The sequence below is a fragment of the Pteropus alecto genome, unplaced genomic scaffold (genome assembly GCF_000325575.1).
Source record: "Pteropus alecto unplaced genomic scaffold, ASM32557v1 scaffold20, whole genome shotgun sequence".
NCBI classification, from domain to species: Eukaryota; Metazoa; Chordata; class Mammalia; order Chiroptera; family Pteropodidae; genus Pteropus; species Pteropus alecto.
This window is the reverse complement of record NW_006436298.1, coordinates 11,188,696-11,203,055: the sequence shown is the minus strand read 5'-3', so window position 1 is coordinate 11,203,055 and position 14,360 is coordinate 11,188,696. Positions and strand designations below refer to the sequence as shown.

Sequence of the window (14,360 nt, the reverse complement as noted above, 5' to 3'; positions counted from 1 at the left end):
ACTGTATACTTGAAACTAATAATAAAATAATACAAAATGCTTTTTAAAAAAGCCTCTTTTTATGAGGAGAAAAAGGAACCCTCATACACTGCTGGTGGGACTGCAAATTGGTACAGCCACTATGGAAAACAGTATGGAGGTTCCTCAAAAAACTAAGAATTGATCTATCATATATGATCCAGCAATCTCTCTACTGGGTATTTACCCCAAAGACTTGAAAACCCATATCCAAAAAGATATTTGAGATGATTGGCTAAAGAAGCTGTGGCAGATGTATATAGTGGAATGTTCCCCAGCCATAAGAAGAGATGAAATACTGCCATTTGTGACAACCTGGATGGACCTCCAGATAATCATGCTAAGCGAAATAAGCCAGACTGAAAAAGTAGAAAATCACATGATATCACTTATATGTGGGATATAAATCTAAAAGCAACAAATGAACAGGACAAACAGAGACTCAAGGACATGGACAATGGACTAGTAGTTACCAGAGGTTAGGGGGTAGGGGAGGAGTGGGGTCAAATATAGAGGGGGAAGGGAAGGAGGAGGGGGAAGTGGGTAAAGGGGATCAAATATATGGTAGCTGAAGGAAACTGGACTTTGGGTGGTAATCACACAATAGAATATATAGATGTCAAATTATAATATACACCTGAAAATTATATAATTGTATTAATCAATGTCACTCCAATAAACTTAAAAAATAAAAATAAAAAAATAAAAAAGCCTCTTTATTTTGGCATGCATTCCTTTCATTATTCTCCCTGCTCCCCCAGTCCTGCTTTCTGTGATCACCTCTCAAACTACCTGCAGGCCAGTTCTTATCTTAATCATACATTGGGGGGAACCCAAGCTAAGAAAGTAAGTACCAGAATGGCCCTAGAAAGTAGAAGCTTAGAACCTCTGAATCTACAAACCTCAGGATGGGGTCCTGGACCTAGATTACTTACCCATTAGGTAGTAACAAGGACACCATTCCTAGTGTTAAGTGGAGTGATGACAACCCATGGTGTGCTGTGACGGTAAGATTAAAATTCTCACCTGTGATAAATTTAGATAATCGACACTCAGACGAAAGTGGAAATATTGGTTTATTCAGTAGCTTCGGCTGGTCCCATAAAATATATACAGTTGACCCTTGAACAACACAGGTTTCAACTGTGTGGGTCTCAATTATACATGGGTTGTTTTTTTTAGTTTTTGTTTTTGTTTTCAATAAACATACAGTTGATCTTCCATATCCCCAGTTTTCCATCTGCAGATTCAACCAACCATGGATACAGAAGGTCAAATGTATGCATTGTTACATTTTACATAGGATTTGAGCATCCATGGATTTTGGAACCAATCTCTCATGGATACTGGGGGAATCTCTATAGTTAAGTTGTAGGGAGTTTAAAGTTATATGTGGATTTTTACTGTTTTTTTTTTTTTAAAGGAGCCAATTTATGAAATTAAATAAAGTTTGTGAAGGGAGAGAGAACCCAGGTGAGGGCACCTCTACCCTGGCAGGCCCAGCACAGCTGAAGCTCAGCACACTGTGTACTCCTGTTTTTCTTCTCCTCCCAGGAGGGAGGGGGCCAAGATAGCCAGGCCCCAACCTGGTGGCCAGAAGCCAGGAGCCTAGAGCAGAAGTTGCAAAAGTAGGGGTGCTGCAAGGCCTCCCCTGCAGAGATGTACTGCACGGGGTTACACTTCAAGACCTTCTGTAGCTGGTTTCTCCCTGTGGCCTTGAGCTTAGGTATGATGTTCACTAGTGACTTTGTTGCTGGGTACATCATGTAGGGCTTATAGTCTGGTAGCTTGGTCGTGGCAGTCCATTGCTCCTCGGTCAGTGTCCCCAGCAGCTGGAAGATCCTCTTTAACTGGTCATCTACATCACTACCAGGGAAAAGAGGCCACCTGTCATTTGCCACCTCTGCAAAGATGCAGCCGGCTGACCACATGTTGATGGACATGGAGTACAGCTTGGCCCCAACATATGGAATCAGTACTACAACCCCTGTGTTGTTCAAGGATCAGCTGTACATCCAGAAGCAGCTAGCCTGATAGGCCTTTAGAATAGCCTGTAAAAATTTCTAAAGTGCCATTTGGGGAATAATATCCTATAGGGTCTACAGCCATGCTACCCTGAACAAGCCTGATCCTGTCTGATCTCGGAAGCTAAGCAGGGTCGGGCCTGGTTAGTACCTGGATAGGAGACCACCTAGGAAGCCCAGGTGCTGTAGGTGTAAAAAATAAATAATAAATAAAGGATTGTAAGCTGACAAGGTCCTTGCAATCTGTGCAGTCAACCAAGGGTTGCCTCGCCTAAAAAAAATAAAAAATAAAAAAATAAAAATATCCTGTAGAAAGCGATGCTGCCCTCCAGGGTAAATTATATGCATTAAATCAACGATTTGTGGGTCTGTGTCCCTAATAACCAGAATACATGGCTCCTCAACACTGTACAAGCTTTCAAGCACGACAAAACCTGGATGCATACGGTGTCTATTAATGTGGGTATTAAAAGTCTCCTAATCCGCAGCTCCTCAAACTACCTTTTCTCTATGTAAGCTAAACTACAGGGAGCTGCTTACCATTGCTCTCATCCCTCCAAAATAATTAAATCTGAGGCTTCGATGAAGGCCATATAGCAAAACGCTTTTCCAGCCAGTCTTCCCCACCCCCACTCCCCACTTCTACAACTCTGTTCCCCATTCCATGTCTGACTGCAGCAAACTTTTCTTCTTCTCTCTCTTTCTCTCTTTTCCCTTTTCTTTCTTTGTTCCATCCTTCCTTTCTGCCTTCTTTGCTTCAGACCCTGCCAAGATGCAAATAATTAAGGAAAATCTAAGTAATCTAGGAAATCAGGGCACAAAAATATACAAGTATAGAAATAAAAAGATTAGCAAACAGAAAAGTTGACATTGTGAGAAGTCGCACTGTGCCCCCACCCCTCTAAAAAAAGATATTAAAGTCCTAACCCTAGGTATCTGTGAATGTGATATTATTTGGAAATAGGGTTTCGGCAGCTGTCATCAAGATAAGATAAGGTCAGCAGGGTAGGGCTTAATCTAATATGACTGGTATTTTTATAAGAAGAAGGAAAGACACCAACACACAAGGAGAATGCTATGTGACAACAGAGGCAGAGATTGGAGTAATATAACTGCAAGCCGAGAACTGCTGGCCACCATCAGAAGCTAGGAAGAGGTAAGGAAGGATTTTCCCTTACAGGTTTCAGAGGGAGCATGGTCATGCTGGCACCTTGATTTTGGACTTCTAACCTTTCAAACTAGGAGAGAATAAATGTCTCTTGATTTAAGCCACTTAGTTTGTGGTACTTTGTCACAGCAGCCCTAGGAAACTTAGAGAGCAGGCATCCCATATTTGACTCTTGGCCTTCCTAGCAGCTAAGGACGTTACGTGCTCCACTGTGCCCACAGGATTAAAAAGTCCCCTTTGTTCAGGGAATGCAGAGCTTTTTATCACCTGAGAGATCAGAGAATGGTCTCCTCTGGGTCAGAAAAAACACTGTAGGTATCAGTGGACAAGTGAATGACATCATGATACTAATTCAGATAATAAACTTTATACAGCTATTTATAAATAATATAAATAGCTAGTGCCTCACTGAAGGTAGATGACATGATCCCCAAGGGATAGTTCATCAAAAGCACATCTAGAAACCAGAAATAAAAGAGGAGACATTACTACTAACCTTCCAGAAATAAAAAGGTTATAAGGGAATATTATGCACAATTGTATATAAACACATTCGAAAACTTGAATGAAATGGACAAATTCCTAGAAAGATACAAACTACCAACACTGACTCAAGAAGGCCTAGGTAGCTTCACTGTTGAACTCTACCAAACATTTAAGGAAGAATTAATATCAATTCTTCACAAACTCTTCCCAAAAGAAGAAGGAATACTTCTCAACTCATTTTATGAGGCCAGTATTACTCTGACACCAAAACCAGACAAAAATATCACAAGAAGACTTCAGACCAAAAGCACATATAGGATGTACCAAAAGAGTGTGGTCCAAGTACACGGCTCTGTAATTTCACGTCTTTGAGGTAATCTCCATAAATAGTTCACTCAGATTGAATTTTGGTAAGGATTAGACAGTAGATTTCAAGGCTATAATCTCTGGCAAGAATCTGGAGAGTAAATATTCTGCATTACCAATAAAATACAGGTCTTCATGCTTTGCCAGCTTCCAGGACAGGGACAGAAATGAGGTCTTGTGAAAATTAAATGTTATTTATTTATGGTTAAGTGCATGATGAAAGTTAGGGAAACTGCCACTACCAAAATAAGAACTGAAGAGTGCTTTTCTTGCTGAAACTTGAACAGAGAATGTGGAACAAAGAAAAAAGAGTTATTAAATATTTGAGATGTATTTTGTAATTTGATTTAAAATTTCATCTAAAACTACAAGAAAGAGATTTCAGATTATAAGAAAGTTTAAGCATTGACAAACAGAAAAAACAGGCTCCTTTCTTCTGGACTTTAAAAATAAATCCAAAACATATCCTGTTAGGATAATAAACATATAATTCCAGGAATCAAAATCCTACTCTTGTTTAGATCTTGGTTAAATACTGCCACTTTCAAGAAGATGTAGCTGTTCTCAATTTAGTGTGACACTTCAATGTTTCCTCTTACATCATTTTTCACTTTCTTCTTGGAGTTGCATTTGTCTTATTGTCTTACTGAAATGTAATCTTCTTGAGGGCAAGAATGATCTCTTGACTCTCTAGACTTTTATTCAGGTTTAGGATAGTGCTTTGCCCATAACCAGAACTTACTGAAAACTGTTTTATGAACTACTGAAAATAGTATGTATCTCATTACATGATCAGTTTAAAGCCAAAGAGATTTTTAAGATACTCAAAGTAAAAAGTCTCTTGTTAAAAGAATGCCAGATACAATAAACTTTAAACATGTGTTTATGAATCAAACCATAAATAAGAGATGGCTTTACCCTGATTCGTTTATACTAGTTATGTTTCTTTTAATCAAATGTCCACGGCTGTAAATGTTCTTTTGGATGAGAAGGAAAATATTAACCTAATAGTTAACCTTCACATTAAAAAATTATCCATTGAAGACACTCGACTAGTTTCTTTTTCTGAAACCATTCTTGGAATGGTAAGGAGAAATTCCATTAATGGACTTTGAAACTCTAGTTTCTAGATAGGATAAGGTTAAAAAAAATTACCTGAACCAAAGCATGTAAAGTGGATTATATTATTGTAGCCAGTTATTCCCTGTCCTCCTTTTAAGAAGATTATACAATCTCTGCCCATTACCATATGATTTACAAGGCTTCCTTCTGAGAAGAACATATCTTCTGGCCCCACTGACAGCAGGCTTTGTCATGTGACTTACTTTGGCCAATAGAGTGTAAGCAGAATTGAGGTTGGAAGAATGTGAACTGTTTTAAGAGCAGTATGGGCCAGCAGTGTGTAAGAGCTGATTATTATGTTTCCAGAAACTTGGCAAGCCACTTGTTCAACTGTCAGTAGCTTGAAATCAGCCATGGTGGGAGTACTGACATCATGGAAATAGCAAAGACTACAAATCAGGACTCCTCTTCCCTCAAAGTTGATTCCTGCACACCGAGAGCTTGTCCTCCAAAAAGACTTTTCAACCTGGAGTTTGGAATAAAGGAAATTGGTGGAGTAGAGCCAAAGCTGCCAGCAGCGGATGTAATTTGCTTGAGAAATGAAATCCTTGTTACTATAAATCGCTTAGTTGCCAGGGGTTTTACCTCTGCATAATCTATCAAAAGCTCACTGATACACAAGTGTTAAGTTTTAGTGAACACCAATGAGCCCTACCTTTATCTGTCCAGAGCTTGGTTGGGGAATTTCTTCTAACAACTTGTGCCATCACACACCTAAAACCTGAAAGGATGAAAGCTGTCTTCTGAGACTCAAAACAGAACTCCAGGTCTTGGAAGGTTAATGGAAAGGCATAAAACAAAAACAAAAAAATATTTTTTTTAATCATTAAACCACTGTATCATTTCTAAACCCTGGCAAACCCAAGTCTGTCACTTGTGGACCTAGATGGTTTAGGAGTCACTCCCCAGTCCTTTCAACTACAGGTCACATGTTACCGTCCACCCTTTCACTCCCAGATGCGGGAATTGAGCGCTGTTTCTTTAAGGGGGACGAGCGGAGATTTCCTTACAGGACAAAATGTCTGCGAGGATCCTGGAAGGGATCGGCGAGCCCACACTCCCAGCCCGCTTCCTGCCGCGCTTCGGGAATGATGGAGTGAGTGTGGGCCTCGAGGCTCGCTCAGCGCGGGCCCAGGGCGAAGCTGGGGCTCCAGAGGCCCAGTTGTGGGGGTTGGGGGAGGTTGCGGTGCAAGGGGGTTGGTGATGGCGAAGCAAGCTGGGGACCAGCCCTGGGCAACCAGTCCTGGGCCTCAGGGACCACAGGTGAGCCGCGACTGGCAAACACCGCAGCCCTGTGTTATTACAGGCTTGCTTATGCGCCGGGTGCAGGTCGCGCCCTTCCTTTGCTGTAGTCAGATTGTCCTTATTGTAAATGATGCATTTGGCACCAGATTCTGCATAAAGGCACCGTTTAATTTCTTTCAGCACCTCATTTTTGCTCCTTCTCTACAGTCTCCCCTCAAAAAAGTTATTCGAGAATATCGAAAATCATCTACTTCCTTTATTAGAATTGCCTTATTGCAGTCAGACTTTTAACAGTGCAAGTGGTTTGGTGCCCCCTCTCTAACTGAGATTTTTCTTAATGTTTCTCACTTGGGGGAAGAGATACCCAATGCAAGCCAGATGCTCAAACAAGAATTCCTACCTCCATGGTGCTCAAACAAAAGAAATTTCTGATCCTTTCTGAGTATACAGAATCAATTTGCTGTAATTACTTACATTAACCAAATGCCCAAGTTTACCAAGCAAACATCTTTCCTACCTTGAAAGAAAAAAATAAGTACCTGCCACCATCCAAACTTTTAATTAGCCCAGACTTACAAAGATAGGGTGTTTAAGAGAATCTGTTGTAGAAATAGGTTAATAAATTGACATAATTAGGGTAATTATTTTCCGCACTTTTCATTAATGTGTTATTTGTACACCCTTTTGGGCCAAAAATAGCTTGAAGCAACCCACAGTAAAAAGTATTCAACAATGTGTAAAAAGGCCAAGAGCCAAAACCAGGTTAATTCTCAATTTAAAAATCTTTTGGTTACAAAGGCCTTTGAATGCAGCTTAAAATCTAATTCATATTAAATTATAAATTTTACAAGATAAAATGAATCGACACACTTATTTTTAGGAACATATATATTAAATAAAGTAACGCAGGTCTGAAATAAAGGTCCCCTTTAGGGCAGGACACTTTATAATTTTTATTTTTAAAAATTCATTAATAGAGAAAATACTTCTGAGATTGTCAGCTAATGGCAGAGGTATCTATGAGTTTGGCTTACATTTAAAGAACATCTTTGATTCACCAGATAAATAGCTGTGGGTCCAGTAGATTTTTTACAGTTCTTGTTTAACCTTTTTTTAAATATTTTCAAACTTGACCCTTTATTCCCTGACCCAAGTATCCACACTTTATGGTTTAGAGGCATTTTTACTTGCTTTTTAGTTTCATTTAGGCCTTCAGCCTGGTGATTCCAGGATAATTTTTCTAATTGTCTGGATTATAAATAGATTAATACGTGGCAGCAAACTAATATTTCAACAAGATGGACAGGTAAGATGAATGAACTGTGTTTTCTGTGAGATGTCAGTTGTCAAGGTTAATTATTTGTTTAATTATGTGCTACTTTGATTTTAGTTAATGGTAGATAAAATAAATGAAAATGTTTTTAGTGTTTCCACACAAGTCTGTGTAGAATTCACATTAGTGTGAATTTCTTAAAGAAAATCCAGATTCAACCTACACATAATTGTTTATAACTCTGGAAGATTAATCCAACTGAAGAGATTTCCTGTCCTTATGGAAGGACAATAGAGCTTGTAATTCATTTGTTATCTCCTTTTGAGAACATTGCCTAGTTCTTTGGCCTTTAGCCTGCCTAATATTTTGTATGTGTACAAGCATAAGTATAAAATAATAAAATTAACTTTTATGAGTGGTTTGTAGGATGATTATCAATGTTATGGTCATATATTGTGTGTGTACTCATTTTAAACAAATTATTCATCCAGGTCTTGATCTCTTCTCTTATATTAATATTCAGGGAAATCACACTGATAAATCTGGGTTTTAATCTGATAGGTTATTAGAAGAATAGAATTTCTTCAGAGAACTTCAAATAGAAAGTCAAATGCAGAGGTAATTAATGTGAATGTATTATCTTCCACAGGCTTTGACTTATCATTCCTTCTCAATAATGGATACTTAATGAAACTCACAGGAGAGTTCAGAGGTGTGGTATCAACAATACTACCCTCTCCCTTTCCAAGGAATAAATAAAATGTACTTCTTTTCCCAGCCTTTTCCCCCCTGAAGTTAGACTCAAAACTTTCTACTATTAAAATAATTTCTTGCTAGCAATGGTTTTATTTAGTTTCAAGAAATTTTACTTTAAAATATGAGCTTGGAAGCTTAGTTGAATGACTAAAGAATTGGAACTTTATGAGTCAGCATTAGTGGTAATGTATTTTTGTGAATTTTGTACCCTGAGGAGGGTGGAGAAGGGAAGGGATGCTGAAGCAGCAGTGTCTGCATGAACGTTAGTGTTAGGGTCCCCAAACCCACCTCTCCCCACCCAGCGTGAACACTGTGTGATGGAATTCATCCTCATGAGTGAACCTTTACCAGGGGGATCAGAATTATTGCTGGAAGCATCTCACCACCAGACAGTGAGCTTGGTCCAGAGGGCAGGAACTATGTGGTTCTCCTCTTGGCACCTTGGGGACAGGGAGCAAGCATGCGCTGACCCTGAACGGGTGCATAATAAGCATCTGACTGAAAGTGTAGATGGAGTGAATGGATATAAACAAAGTAATCACATTCATTGGTACCTTTCTGGTAGTTTAAAAATTGTCTAAGGAAAAATTCAGGGAGCTCTTATTTTTCATTTTCTTCTTGTTAACTAACCATCCAGTTAATGGATGTGCATTTTTGTTGGGTACTTGGTAAGGAAGAAATGCATATTGCAGGGCTCCAGCTAACCAGATCTTCCTGTCATCTCCTACCTGAGTGATAAGCAACCTATTTTACGTCAATCAGGTCAGTTTAGGACATGAAAATAAATTTGGTTGGAGAGATGAGGTAGATCTGTGATTCTTTTTTATTTGCTTTTTGTATTCAAAAATCTCCAAGAGAATTCTTCCAACTTAAACTACCTACTTACTGTACTGAATAATAAAATGTCAAAGAGAAAAATAACACTGCTTTTTAGCTACTAAGATCTTAACGTGGGCATGTTTGAGCAGTAAATATTAGTAGCTTCTTTTCGTTTATGCCTTAAATTTATATAGCACTGGGTAGTCCAACAGTGTGACCATATGCATTATCTGATTTCAGCCATCAGTTTAGAGGCAGATAATCTTAGCATTTCCCTTGACAGATGGAGATACGGCAACTTGGATGAGATGGGCCTAAGAAAAGTAGATTTGGATTCTTTGCATTTAATGCAGCATCCCCTGAGTGTCTGCTCTGAGACAGGGAGATGAGTGAGATGGGCTGCTCTCTCGTGGCACCCTCCACCTCTTGGAGATATAGAACCTCCTTCAGCTCCAGCAGGGCACAGCAAACCACCCAAAACTGAGTTCTCTCCAGGGCCAGATGGCAGTGCACTATGCCTCACAGGACTGTCCCCTCCAGCCACCACAGTTAAGGCTGCCTAGCCCCCTGCCTGAGCTCATATTCCTGAGGATTGTTTTATAAAATTATATTTTATTTATGTATAGGTACTGCCATATACATACTCTACTAAATGTATACACATGATCACATGCATGCTTTCTTAGTACCTTTTTTCTTTTCCTTTTAAGTTTATCTCTTCTCCTTCTCCCTCTTTTCACATCGACTGCCACTCCCTCAACCCATAATGTGTCTCCTTATTTTTCTGTACATATACATATCCTATACAGATCTGTATATTATTTAATAATGAGATCATACACACTTTTCTGCAACTTACTTTTCTCCAAAGAAAGTGAACAGTTCCTCCGGCAACTTGCTTTTCTCCAAAGAAAGTGAACAGTTCCTCCGGAAATCCCTCCGGAACAGTTATCTGCCACAGCTCCAATCCATCCTTTTTAGTGGCTGCATAATATTCCCTGGTGTGACCATACGTTATTTACCCAGCCATTCTCCTACTGATAGGCATCCCCTCATTTCCAGTTTTTTGCCATTCTAAATAATACTGTACTAATAATATCCTAATACATATGACTTCACATATTAGTACCTTTAGTTCTATAGAATAGGTTCCTAGGAGTGGAATCCCTAATTATATCTATTATTAATTAGTAGAAATTGCCACATTGCTTTTCTAAAAGACTTCAGATCTCCACGAGTAATTCATAAGGACACCCTTTTCTCTGCCTCCCTTCTAGCTTTGGCTGACAGACCTCTTCATTTTTGTTACTGTGATGGATCTAAAATGAGACCTTATTGTTACTTTAATAGCACTTCCCGGAATATAAGTAACGTGCATCTTTCCACAAGTATCCTGGCCATTTGACTTGGCGCTTATGTCATTTGCCTACTCATATTTTTTTCCCATTTTTTATGGGGTTATTTGTTTCTCTCGTAAGTTTTTAAGAGTTCTCTGTATTAGGGTTGTGGCCAAAGATTGGAAGGCTTCTCTCCCAAGCCAAGATGGTTGACTGGAAGGCTTCTCTCCCTCTGCACTACAGCAGTAGTTGAAATGAACTCAGAGGTTGTTTAGCAGAGCTAGGAAGGCCATTATGACCTGCAGCCACAGACTGCTGGTCACTCTTTAGATACTGAGCCTGAACAGAAGATTGTATTAAACCAGAATGTAGCTGTGTGCGGAGGTCTGAGAAGGTGAGGCAGTTCTGTACCATGCTGCCTTCCACTGGTTAAGACCTCCAAGAGCAAAGGCCTACCAAGGCAGAGGATGTCCATCTGCCACCCTCAAAGGGGCAGTGCTGTGCTGGCTGACATTTGTGGTAGGTGCTGCTTGTCTCTGGCTCTGATAAGGCATTCCATTAAATTTAAAGGATTAAAACATCAAAATCAGTGCTTCTCACCCTTGCTTTCACTTTAACTCTAATATTAGATAGGATTCATGTCTGTGGCACCACTTTGAGTATCCTAGAGTTTAAAGAAACCCAGAGACATCTTGCAGGGAGGTAAGGCATGACAGCAATTGGTTACCTCTGGCTTCTTTAGGGGCTTATCGGTAATGAGTACTCTCAGGCTTTGGCACAGGTAAGAGTCTGCAGGTTACATGCAATTTTCAACCCTCAGCTCAATACATCAGAATGCAAACCAACAGTCTGATAGTATAGAAAATCTTTAAATCTCTTTTGATATATAAAATAAATATAGAGATTCATTATATTATTCTGTCAACTTTTGTGTATGCCCAGTAATAAAATTTTTATTTATATTTTATTTAAATTTTAATAAAATATAAGCTGGAAAGATAAGATTCAAATGTAGAAGGAAATGGAATTGTAAAAAAAAAATGAAAAAAGTATAGAAAAAATTTAAGGTAAAGATTAATTAACACTAAAAAATTAAGACTAAAATCTAGTTCTTTTTACTAATCATAATGTTTACTAACCATAAAAAAATTATCCTTGGAGATGGTCTATTGCTCCCCTCCTCCCTCATCCCTGTTTTGGGGACTTTAGAATTTAATAAATCTATTGAGAAAATCTAGCCTTTAACTTCTAAAGAGCTTTTATACTATTGGTCATCATGAGTAATGATATTCAAATCAATACCTATTGCATCAGAAGATATGTAAATGGCTATTTCTTGTGTTAGGAGAGGCCTAGTACTTGTTTATCTTGCTGATTCTTATAAATTCATTATCTTTTTTCAAAATGCGGAAGATATATTAAATGTTATGCCTGATCCTGAGTGGACTTGCTTGATGGGAAAAAGAATAATGGGGTTTAGAAAATGATAATTCTTTTTTAACAAGACCATTAGCAACTGAATTAAAATCTTACAGTAAATTCTGTTGTTATAGCAACTTATTTTTCCTGTTCTCATCTTTGTCTTCAGTCATTCCTAGTTGCATTTAACAAGAGAGATCCTGGAACTTTATCATGGCTCACTGTTGCTGGTTCACAACCTGACAGTATGAGTGAGCACTGGCTATCTCACTGTGCATTATTCTCCCATTTGATACTTTGCCTAAAATAAGTTCTCAGATGAGCTCCAGGAGTCTGTCATGTGTTCTCTTATTATTTTTGAACTTTCAAAGCAAATTTCTCTAGAATCACACATTTAGTCTTTTGTGAAGTTATTTCTTAAATAAGCACCTTTTCTATCCCTCCTTGTTTAACAGATTATTGCAGTAGTAAAATATTTTCTTAATAAGAAAGATTTTGCAATGATAGTCCCTGTATTGTGTCTGGATCCCTTTAATACAGGCATTTTGTTGGAGAAGCTATAGTTTTTTATTTTTATTTCTTAATTAAAAGCATTGACTAAGGCATGTTTCTTGCAAGTACATAGAGGGAGCCATTTAGTTGGGATTAGCAATATAGAAAACTAATTCTACTTGTTTTATGACTCAAGCACCTATGGAGGTTCTGAAAAATGAACACCAGAAGGACATAGTATTAACAAGTATTTCTAATATCTATCTTTAAGGCTATTTAATTGAATTTCTTTTACTCAGCTGACTGTCCTCTAAATTTATTCCTAGCACTGCTGATGATTATTCAGAACTTAGGGATCATGCTGCAGTGTTTCTACCTGAGAACTTGGGTTGGCTGGAAATGCTGAGGCAATGACAGGGACTCCAAAGCCCTCAGGACATAGCCCACCAGCTAATTTAAAGGTAAAAGTTTAGAAAGCTGCTTTTTATATTTCCTAAATGTGCAAATTTAAAAAATAAAACATTTTTATTACTTTTAGTATTGTAAATTTTCTCATAAGCATACTGTTTTTTAAATTGCAAAACAAAGATACTTTCATCTTGAAAAAAGTACCCTCATTGAAACCTTTTTAAAAGGCTGCTCACTACTGGCACTTCCATCCCTAAAGTTTAAGAAATGAACTTTTCATTTCTAAAGCTTTATTTTGTTTGTTTCTAAAATTTACTCTGCAACACTGAGAGAATATGAAAGGGAGCTTTGCTCTTATTCTGAAGAGAAAAGACAGTAACTTTTTCGGACGATTAAAGAGGAGCCTAGTTAAAACTAATATATACAGCAGACTTCTGGTCAAGATGGCAGAGCAGGTAAACACTGTGCTGGCCTCTTCCCGCAGATACATCAAAATTACAACTAAACTATGGAACAATCATCATTGAGAACCACCTAAAGACTAGCTGAACAGAAGTCTTATCACTAAGGATATAAAGAAGAAGCCACAACAAGACTGGTAGGAGGTGCAGAGACATGGAACAGGCAGATCCCACACCCACGGTGTGGTTATTAAGAATTGGGAAGAATATCTCAGCTATAGAGTTCCCCCCTGAGGAGTGAGTGGTCCCCAGCCTGAAGCACCAGTGCTGGGAAGAGAAGTCCCCATAACATCTGGCTGTGAAAACCAGCAGGGATTACATCCAATGAGATGGAGACCCAGACATCTTTCTGAAAAGCATGTGCAAAGATTCATTCACTCACAAACTCACTTGCCCTGGGTTCCAGCATGTGGGCAGCAGCTCAAAAAGTGCCAGGGACATACAGGAAGAAATTAAATTGATTGGCGTCAGTGTGAAGGCTGGAGGTGAAGGGGTCGGGGCAGCTCTCTCCAGGATGGAAGTGCTGGCAGGCGCTATTGTTCCTTTATTGAACACTCCTCCCACCCAGCACGCATGTGCAAGTGGGCACCAAATCTGTGCTCTCCATTAACACTGTTTGCCTTGCCCTAGTGATTCCCTGAGACACCATCCCACCTAGCTCACATGCCTGGCCCAAGCCACCTTCAGCAGCTTTTCTACATGAGCAACCTGCCTTGGCTCATGCTGCTGACTTTCCTAAAATCTCTCAAAAATCTACAAACCCCAAACAAGAAGCAGTTGGCCACAACGTGCCATGTAACTCTTCCTAAGCAGCCCCAAGCCCAACACAAACTGCAACGGGTCTCAACTTGCATTGTAACTCCCATCGGGTGGCCCCAAGCCTGACATAAGCTGCAGCCAGTGTTGGCTTGGAACACAGCATCAACTAAGCAGCCACAAGCCTGCCACAAGTGGTGGCTGGCCTAC

The 14,360-nt window shown here is 39.1% G+C and overlaps 1 protein-coding gene, 1 non-coding gene and 1 pseudogene across 2 annotated transcripts in view; all 3 read left to right on the top strand.

Moving 5' to 3' along the window:
• The first annotated feature begins 2,115 nt into the window (after positions 1-2,115).
• Positions 2,116-2,234, top strand: LOC112480727 (annotated as a pseudogene).
• Positions 2,235-6,014: 3,780 nt separating this feature from the next.
• The window catches only part of ZBED3 (zinc finger BED-type containing 3), a 15,287-nt gene continuing 6,941 nt past the window's right edge, over positions 6,015-14,360 (top strand). The window contains 2 exon segments of the mRNA XM_025047882.1: positions 6,015-6,280; positions 12,852-12,986. The gene's annotated coding sequence lies outside the window, so the exon portion shown is untranslated.
• LOC112480672 lies at positions 10,994-11,131 on the top strand. Its single transcript, XR_003046755.1, has one exon. It is a non-coding gene; the product is annotated as a small nucleolar RNA SNORA47 (small nucleolar RNA).